Consider the following 12303-nt stretch of genomic DNA (forward strand, 5'->3'; position numbering starts at 1 on the left):
CAGTTCTTGTTAAGCCCAGAAGTGGCAGGCCAAGAAAAATATCAGAAAGGCAGAGAAGAGAAGAATGGTGAAAACAGTCGAGGACAATCCACAGACCACCTCCAAAGACCTGCATCATCATCTTGCTGCAGATGGTGTCAATGTGCATCGGTCAACAATACAGCGCACGTTGCACAAGGAGAAGCTGTACGGGAGAGTGATGCGAAAGAAGACGTTTCTGCAAGCACACCACAAACAGAGTCGCCTGAGGTATGCAAAAGCACATTTGGACAAGCCAGTTACATTTTGGAAGAAGGTCCTGTGGACTGATGAAACAAAGATTGACTTGTTTGGTCATACAAAAAGGCGTTATGCATGGAGGCAAAAAAACACGGCATTCCAAGAAAAGCACTTGTTATCCACAGTAAAATTTGGTGGAGGTTCCATCATGCTTTGGGGCTGTGTGGCCAATGCCAGCACCGGGAATCTTGTTAAAGTTGAGGGTCGCATGGATTCAATTCAGTATCAGCAGATTCTTGACAATAATGTGCAAGAATCAGTGACGAAGTTGAAGTTAAGCAGGGGATGGATATTTCAGCAAGACAATGATCCAAAACACCGCTCCAAATCTACTCAGGCATTCATGCAGAGGAACAATTACAATGTTCTGGAATGGCCATCCCAGTCCCCAGACCTGAATATCATTGAACATCTGTGGGATGATGTGAAGCGGCTGTCCATGCTCGGCGACCATCAAACTTAACTGAACTGGAATTGTTTTGTAACAGGAATGGTCAAATCTACCTTCATCCAGGATCCAGGAACTCATTAAAAGCTACAGGAAGCGACTAGAGGCTGGGATTTCTGCAAAAGGAGGATCTACAAAATATTAATGTCACTTTTATGTTGAGGTGCCCATACTTTTGCACCGGTCAAATTTTGTTTAAATGCGGATTGCACATTTTCTGTTAGTACAATAAACCTCATTTCAATCCAGAAATATTACTCAGTCCATCAGTTATTAGATATATGACACTGAAATAGCAAAACCCAAATTGTTATAAAGAAAAAAGGTTAACATTAATAGGGGTGCACAAACTTTTTCATATGACTGTATATGACCAATAAGTCACTGATTATCGGCCGCAGACGCATATATTACCAATATGTTACTGATTATCGACCACAGACGCATATATTACCAATACGTCACTGATTATCGGCTACAGATGCATAAATTACTGATACGCCACTTATTGGTCACAGACGCATATATTGCTAAAACGTTATCAGTCACAGACGTGTATATTACTGATACATCACTGACTATTGGTCACAGGTATATTACCAATACGTCACTATCGATCACATACATGTATATTACCAAAACGTCACTAATTATCAGTTACAGATGCGTATATTACTAATACGTCACTGATTACCTATACATCACTAATTCAGTCACAGACACGTATATTACCAATACATCACTGATTATCAATATCAGACGCGTATATTATTATTATTATTATTTATTATTATAGCGCCATTTATTCCATGGCGCTTTACAAGTGAGAGAGGGGATTGTCATGATGTATGTAGTTTTCTCCATCCCATATTTTTGTATAAGATGCCATGTGATGTATTTTACCTTCTCACTGTATTTGCTGTAATACTATGTCTTGGGATGTAAGTGACCATACCTTCCCCCCAGCCTGTATCATCTTGCACTCAGGCTTCAGCAGTAGCTATTGTCATTGATTTGGTGGGGGTTGCATATATATATTGTTCTTCTCAGCATGGGACTTCTCCAACAACAACTTGGTAAACAGAACAGAGCCAGCAGTCTAAAGTCCATTCATGCATCAAATGGCCAGGGGGAGGTGTGCCTAGAGTCCAACTAGTGTAAACTCTGCTTACCTGGGAGATTCAGGCAGAGTGAGCTGAAACTTGAAGGGAGCAGGAGCTCCAGCCTGTGTGGCTGTGGACACGGACGGAGCTAGGCCTGTGTGGCGGCCCGTGGGATTGTGTGGAACTCTTTGGACTACTGTAAGGACGATTGCTTTGTAATCCGGTCCGAGGATTGTCGGGAAGGGCCCCCGAATCTGTTTTATTTGGACTTGTCGTGTGCTGTTCCTGTATTCTTGTGAATAAACCTGTTGGATCGTTCCTCGGCCTGTTGTCTCTCCTTGCTCTGCTGTACACCCCGTCACAAACTGGTTGGCAGCGCTGGGATCAGAGCAGAAGGAATGGAGGACAATGGCTCAACATCAGGAACCAGCACTGCAGAGTACAAGACCTGGACTTTGGGGAGCCTGCAATCAAAGGCCCGTGAAGTAGGAGTTCGTTTCAAAGGACTCTCCAAGGAGCAGCTGATTGAGGCGCTAGAAGGAGTCTGCTCTCAAAATGACGTGGAGGAAGGATCCTCACAGCAAACGGAAGAAAGACGGGAGCTGGAGGTAAATACCCAAAAAAGTCAATGGATTGTGTGGTATGAGGAGGAAATGGCATTGCTTGGAGATGAGGCCACCATAGAAGATAAGAGGGAGGCTATTCGCAGAGCTCAAGAGAGAGCATTGCTGGAGAGGAGATTTGCTGTGGAAGCAGCTAGAGGCTCCAGACAAACTGTAACCACAGCACCAACTATGAGGGAATTCTCCAGAGTGTCCCGCAAGGACTTTAAGCCATTTAATGAAGCTGCAGGTGACATTGAGGGCTTCTTTCAGGACTTTGAGCATCAGTGCCGATTAATGGAAGTCCCAGAAAGGGAGCGAGTCAGACACCTGGTGGGCCTCTTGGAGGGTGGAGCTGCCGACGCCTATAGAGCTATGGACCCTGAGTGGAATTGTGAGTATGGGGAGATAAAACAGACCATTCTGGAACATTATGCCGTGACCCCAGATACTTATAGGACTAAGTTCCGTACATTAGCCTGTGATGGAGAAGTGTCTTTCAAGATGTTTGCCCACAGACTGAAACAAGTATGCCATCGCTGGCTGGAGGGAGAGGGAGCCTTAACTTGGGAGACCTTCCTCCAGGTCATCCTGAAAGAGCAGTTCTATGCCAGGTGCCCTGCGGAAATCAGAGAATGGGTGCGTGAGAGAAAGCCGTCAACTGTGGAACAAGCTGCTGCTCTAGCTGATGAGGTGCTCACCATCAAGCCTCAGTGGAGGGTTCTGTTGGAGGATAGAGAGATGCCTAACAGCTCCACAACACCGGATGCCCCCAGTTATTCTGTCCCCATTGTTCCCCGTTCCTCTAAGTCACCACATGTTGATACCCGTGTGAACGTGCCTCCAGTTGCTTCTACTGCACTTTCTGGAATACGCCGGGGAGAGGAAGTAACAGAGCGCAGGTGTTATGTTTGTAGGCATCCCGGGCATTTGCAGGCCTCATGCCCAGTCAGCCCATGGAGGAATCATCCTCAAACCCCTACAGCACCTTCAGGTGGGAGCCGGCCTCCAAGTTCCCCTACCCCTTACCCAAGAGGACGCCTTGGATGGAGGGAGACCCAGCTCAGATGCTATCAATGTGGACAGCCAGGGCATCGGCAAGTCTCCTGCCCAGCTGTTCAAATGAGGACTGATCCTGCACCCAATCGGATTGTTAATTATTTACAGCCCAGTGCCATGGAGGAAGATGTGGCACCGCTAAGCGAGGACTGGCCTAGTGACTCAGCCCCCCAGGTTGCACCACCAGGAGTTTACGGGGTGCGACCCGCAGTTATGACGACTTCTGCTCATCGAGGTAAGCACTTGCAGGAGGTTGTGCTGGATGGACAGAGACTTGTTGGATTTTGTGACTCGGGTGCTTTCCTCACACTGGCTGATCCCCGAGTGGTTCGGCCTGAGGCAATCCATAGAGGACCTGGGATTGTCATTGAACTGGCTGGTGGACAATGGAGGACTATTCCCACAGCCACTGTGGATCTGAACTTTGGTTTTGGGGTCAGGCGATGTGTGGTTGGGGTGATGGGTGGTCTGCCGGCAGCTGTTCTCCTGGGCAATGATGTAGGAGAGCTACGATGCCAATTCGTGGCTGCATGAAGCCACATGTAAGTAACGCTCTGCCTGTGTGTACTTAACCAGTGACCTGTAGAGGTCCCTAGTACGTACACAAGTTGGGAGGGGGAGGGATTGTCATGATGTATGTAGTTTTCTCCATCCCATATTTTTGTATAAGATGCCATGTGATGTATTTTACCTTCTCACTGTATTTGCTGTAATACTATGTCTTGGGATGTAAGTGACCATACCTTCCCCCCAGCCTGTATCATCTTGCACTCAGGCTTCAGCAGTAGCTATTGTCATTGATTTGGTGGGGGTTGCATATATATATTGTTCTTCTCAGCATGGGACTTCTCCAACAACAACTTGGTAAACAGAACAGAGCCAGCAGTCTAAAGTCCATTCATGCATCAAATGGCCAGGGGGAGGTGTGCCTAGAGTCCAACTAGTGTAAACTCTGCTTACCTGGGAGATTCAGGCAGAGTGAGCTGAAACTTGAAGGGAGCAGGAGCTCCAGCCTGTGTGGCTGTGGACACGGACGGAGCTAGGCCTGTGTGGCGGCCCGTGGGATTGTGTGGAACTCTTTGGACTACTGTAAGGACGATTGCTTTGTAATCCGGTCCGAGGATTGTCGGGAAGGGCCCCCGAATCTGTTTTATTTGGACTTGTCGTGTGCTGTTCCTGTATTCTTGTGAATAAACCTGTTGGATCGTTCCTCGGCCTGTTGTCTCTCCTTGCTCTGCTGTACACCCCGTCACAGGTATATGTACAACAATCATTAACAGTACAAAACAGACTGGTATAGGAGGAGAGAGGACCCTGCCCGCGAGGGCTCAGTGTCTACAGGGGATGGGTGATGGTACAATAGGTGGGGTCAGAGCTGGTTGCGCAGTGGTGTACTGGACTAAGGATTATTGTAGGTTGTAGGCTTGTCGGAAGAGATGGGTCTTGAGGTTCCTCTTGAAGCCTTCCACGGTAGGGGAGAGTCTGATATGCTGGGGTAGAGCGTTCCAGAGTATGGGGGAGGCACGGGAGAAATCTTGTATGCGATTGTGGGAAGAGGAGATAAGAGAGGAGCAGAGAAGGAGATCTTGTGAGGATCTGAGGTTGCGTGTGGGTAGGTACCGGGAGACTAGGTCACGGATGTAGGGAGGAGACAGGTTGTGCATGGCTTTGTATGTCATGGTTAATGTTTTGAACTGGAGTCGTTGGGCGATGGGAAGCCATTACCGATATATTACTGATCAATCTCACATGTGTATAATACTGATACGTTAATGATTATCATTCACATGCATTTATTACTGATACATCACTGATTATCATTCAAAGATACGTATATTACTGATAAATCACTGATTCAGTCACAGATGCATATATTACCCATACATCACTGATTATCAGTCACAGATGCATATATTACCCATACATCACTGATTATCAGTCACAGATGCATATATTACCCATACATCACTGATTATCAGTCACAGATGCATATATTACCCATACATCACTGATTATCAGTCACAGATGCATATATTACCCATACATCACTGATTATCAGTCACAGATGCATATATTACCCATACATCACTGATTATCAGTTACAGATGCATATATTACCCATACATCACTGATTATCAGTTACAGATGCATATATTACCCATACATCACTGATTATCAGTCACAGATGCATATATTACCCATACATCACTGATTCAGTCACAGATGCGTATATTACCCATACATCACTGATTATCATTCACATGCATTTATTACTGATACATCACTGATTATCATTCACATGCATTTATTACTGATACATCACTGATTATCATTCACATGCATTTATTACTGATACATCACTGATTATCATTCACATGCATTTATTACTGATACATCACTGATTATCATTCACATGCATTTATTACTGATACATCACTGATTATCATTCACATGCATTTATTACTGATACATCACTGATTATCATTCAAAGATACGTATATTACTGATAAATCACTGATTCAGTCACAGATGCATATATTACCGATACATCACTGATTATCAGTCACAGATGCATATATTACCCATACATCACTGATTATCAGTCACAGATGCATATATTACCCATACATCACTGATTATCAGTTACAGATGCATATATTACCCATACATCACTGATTATCAGTCACAGATGCATATATTACCCATACATCATTGAATATCAGTCACAGATGCATATATTACCCATACATCACTGATTATCAGTCACAGATGCGTATATTACCCATACATCACTGATTATCAGTCACAGATGCATATATTACCCATACATCACTGATTATCAGTCACAGATGCATATATTACCCATACATCACTGATTATCAGTCACAGATGCATATATTACCCATACATCACTGATTATCAGTCACAGATGCATATATTACCCATACATCACTGATTATCAGTCACAGATGCATATATTACCCATACATCACTGATTATCAGTCACAGATGCATATATTACCCATACATCACTGATTCAGTCACAGATGCATATATTACCCATACATCACTGATTATCAGTCACAGATGCATATATTACCCATACATCACTGATTATCGGTCACAGATGCATATATTACCCATACATCACTGATTATCAGTTACAGATGCATATATTACCCATACATCACTGATTATCAGTCACAGATGCATATATTACCCATACATCACTGATTATCAGTCACAGATGCATATATTACCCATACATCACTGATTATCAGTTACAGATGCATATATTACCGATACATCACTGATTATCAGTCACAGATGCATATATTACCCATACATCACTGATTATCAGTCACAGATGCATATATTACCCATACATCACTGATTATCAGTCACAGATGCATATATTACCCATACATCACTGATTATCAGTCACAGATGCATATATTACCCATACATCACTGATTATCAGTCACAGATGCATATATTACCCATACATCACTGATTATCAGTTACAGATGCATATATTACCCATACATCACTGATTATCAGTTACAGATGCATATATTACCCATACATCACTGATTATCAGTCACAGATGCATATATTACCCATACATCACTGATTCAGTCACAGATGCGTATATTACCCATACATCACTGATTATCATTCACATGCATATATTACCCATACATCATTGAATATCAGTCACAGATGCATATATTACCCATACATCACTGATTATCAGTCACAGATGCGTATATTACCCATACATCACTGATTATCAGTCACAGATGCATATATTACCCATACATCACTGATTATCAGTCACAGATGCATATATTACCCATACATCACTGATTATCAGTCACAGATGCATATATTACCCATACATCACTGATTATCAGTCACAGATGCATATATTACCCATACATCACTGATTATCATTCACATGCATTTATTACTGATACATCACTGATTATCATTCAAAGATACGTATATTACTGATAAATCACTGATTCAGTCACAGATGCATATATTACCGATACATCACTGATTATCAGTCACAGATGCATATATTACCCATACATCACTGATTATCAGTCACAGATGCATATATTACCCATACATCACTGATTATCAGTTACAGATGCATATATTACCCATACATCACTGATTATCAGTCACAGATGCATATATTACCCATACATCACTGAATATCAGTCACAGATGCATATATTACCCATACATCACTGATTATCAGTCACAGATGCGTATATTACCCATACATCACTGATTATCAGTCACAGATGCATATATTACCCATACATCACTGATTATCAGTCACAGATGCATATATTACCCATACATCACTGATTATCAGTCACAGATGCATATATTACCCATACATCACTGATTATCAGTCACAGATGCATATATTACCCATACATCACTGATTATCAGTCACAGATGCATATATTACCCATACATCACTGATTCAGTCACAGATGCATATATTACCCATACATCACTGATTATCAGTCACAGATGCATATATTACCCATACATCACTGATTATCGGTCACAGATGCATATATTGCCCATACATCACTGATTATCAGTTACAGATGCATATATTACCCATACATCACTGATTATCAGTCACAGATGCATATATTACCCATACATCACTGATTATCAGTCACAGATGCATATATTACCCATACATCACTGATTATCAGTTACAGATGCATATATTACCCATACATCACTGATTATCAGTCACAGATGCATATATTACCAATACATCACTGATTATCAGTCACAGATGCATATATTACCCATACATCACTGATTATCAGTTACAGATGCATATATTACCCATACATCACTGATTATCAGTCACAGATGCATATATTACCCATACATCACTGATTATCAGTTACAGATGCATATATTACCCATACATCACTGATTATCAGTCACAGATGCATATATTACCCATACATCACTGATTATCAGTTACAGATGCATATATTACCGATACATCACTGATTATCAGTCACAGATGCGTATATTACCGATATGTCACTGATTATCAGTCACAGATGCATATATTACCCATACATCACTGATTATCAGTCACAGATGCATATATTACCCATACATCACTGATTATCAGTTACAGATGCGTATATTACCCATACATCACTGATTATCGGTCACAGATGCGTATATTACCGATATGTCACTGATTATCAGTCAAAGATGCGTATATTACCGATACATCACTGATTATCAGTTACAGATGCATATATTACCCATACATCACTGATTATCAGTTACAGATGCATATATTACCAATGCATCACTGATTATCAGTCACAGATGCATATATTACCCATACATCACTGATTATCAGTTACAGATGCATATATTACCCATACATCACTGATTATCAGTCACAGATGCATATATTACCCATACATCACTGATTATCAGTCACAGATGCATATATTACCCATACATCACTGATTATCAGTCACAGATGCATATATTACCCATACATCACTGATTATCAGTCACAGATGCATATATTACCCATACATCACTGATTATCAGTCACAGATGCGTATATTACCCATACATCACTGATTATCAGTCACAGATGCATATATTACCCATACATCACTGATTATCAGTCACAGATGCATATATTACCCATACATCACTGATTATCAGTCACAGATGCATATATTACCCATACATCACTGATTATCAGTCACAGATGCGTATATTACCGATACGTCACTGATTATCAGTCACAGATGCATATATTACCCATACATCACTGATTATCAGTCACAAATGCATATATTACCCATACATCACTGATTATCATTCAAAGATACGTATATTACCGATACATCACTGATTATCATTCAAAGATACGTATATTACTGATAAATCACTGATTATCAGTCACAGATGCATATATTACCCATACATCACTGATTATCAGTCACAGATGCATATATTACCGATACATCACTGATTATCAGTCACAGATGCATATATTACCCATACATCACTGATTATCAGTCACAGATGCATATATTACCCATACATCACTGATTATCAGTCACAGATGCATATATTACCCATACATCACTGATTATCAGTCACAGATGCATATATTACCGATACATCACTGATTATCAGTCACAGATGCGTATATTACCAATATGTCACTGATTATCAGTCACAGATGCATATATTACCCATACATCACTGATTATCAGTCACAGATGCATATATTACCAATACATCACTGATTATCAGTCACAGATGCATATATTACCCATACATCACTGATTATCAGTTACAGATGCATATATTACCCATACATCACTGATTATCAGTTACAGATGCATATATTACCCATACATCACTGATTATCAGTCACAGATGCATATATTACCCATACATCACTGATTATCAGTCACAGATGCATATATTACCAATACATCACTGATTATCAGTCACAGATGCATATATTACCCATACATCACTGATTATCAGTTACAGATGCATATATTACCCATACATCACTGATTATCAGTCACAGATGCATATATTACCCATACATCACTGATTATCAGTTACAGATGCATATATTACCCATACATCACTGATTATCAGTTACAGATGCATATATTACCCATACATCACTGATTATCAGTTCCAGATGCATATATTACCCATACATCACTGATTATCAGTCACAGATGCATATATTACCAATACATCACTGATTATCAGTTACAGATGCATATATTACCGATACATCACTGATTATCAGTCACAGATGCATATATTACCCATACATCACTGATAATCAGTGATGTATTGGTAATATATGCATCTGTGACTGATAATCAGTGATGTATGGGTAATATATGCATCTGTGACTGATAATCAGTGATGTATGGGTAATATATGCATCTGTGACTGATAATCAGTCACAGATGCATATATTACCCATACATCACTGATTATCAGTCACAGATGCATATATTACCAATACTTCACTGATTATCGGTGACAGATGCGTATATTACCGATACATCACTGATTATCGGTGACAGATGCATATATTACCCATACATCACTGATTATCAGTCACAGATGCGTATATTACCGATATGTCACTGATTATCAGTCACAGATGCATATATTACCAATACATCACTGATTATCAGTCACAGATGCATATATTACCCATACATCACTGATTATCAGTTACAGATGCATATATTACCCATACATCACTGATTATCAGTCACAGATGCGTATATTACCCATACATCACTGATTATCAGTCACAGATGCATATATTACCCATACATCACTGATTATCAGTCACAGATGCATATATTACCCATACATCACTGATTATCAGTCACAGATGCATATATTACCCATACATCACTGATTATCAGTCACAGATGCATATATTACCCATACATCACTGATTATCATTCACATGCATTTATTACTGATACATCACTGATTATCATTCAAAGATACGTATATTACTGATAAATCACTGATTCAGTCACAGATGCATATATTACCGATACATCACTGATTATCAGTCACAGATGCATATATTACCCATACATCACTGATTATCAGTCACAGATGCATATATTACCCATACATCACTGATTATCAGTTACAGATGCATATATTACCCATACATCACTGATTATCAGTCACAGATGCATATATTACCCATACATCACTGAATATCAGTCACAGATGCATATATTACCCATACATCACTGATTATCAGTCACAGATGCGTATATTACCCATACATCACTGATTATCAGTCACAGATGCATATATTACCCATACATCACTGATTATCAGTCACAGATGCATATATTACCCATACATCACTGATTATCAGTCACAGATGCATATATTACCCATACATCACTGATTATCAGTCACAGATGCATATATTACCCATACATCACTGATTATCAGTCACAGATGCATATATTACCCATACATCACTGATTCAGTCACAGATGCATATATTACCCATACATCACTGATTATCAGTCACAGATGCATATATTACCCATACATCACTGATTATCGGTCACAGATGCATATATTGCCCATACATCACTGATTATCAGTTACAGATGCATATATTACCCATACATCACTGATTATCAGTCACAGATGCATATATTACCCATACATCACTGATTATCAGTCACAGATGCATATATTACCCATACATCACTGATTATCAGTTACAGATGCATATATTACCCATACATCACTGATTATCAGTCACAGATGCATATATTACCAATACATCACTGATTATCAGTCACAGATGCATATATTACCCATACATCACTGATTATCAGTTACAGATGCATATATTACCCATACATCACTGATTATCAGTCACAGATGCATATATTACCCATACATCACTGATTATCAGTTACAGATGCATATATTACCCATACATCACTGATTATCAGTCACAGATGCATATATTACCCATACATCACTGATTATCAGTTACAGATGCATATATTACCGATACATCACTGATTATCAGTCACAGATGCGTATATTACCGATATGTCACTGATTATCAGTCACAGATGCATATATTACCCATACATCACTGATTATCAGTCACAGATGCATATATTACCCATACATCACTGATTATCAGTTACAGATGCGTATATTACCCATACAT

Source organism: Anomaloglossus baeobatrachus, chromosome 7 (assembly GCF_048569485.1).
Source record: "Anomaloglossus baeobatrachus isolate aAnoBae1 chromosome 7, aAnoBae1.hap1, whole genome shotgun sequence".
NCBI lineage: Eukaryota > Metazoa > Chordata > Amphibia > Anura > Aromobatidae > Anomaloglossus > Anomaloglossus baeobatrachus.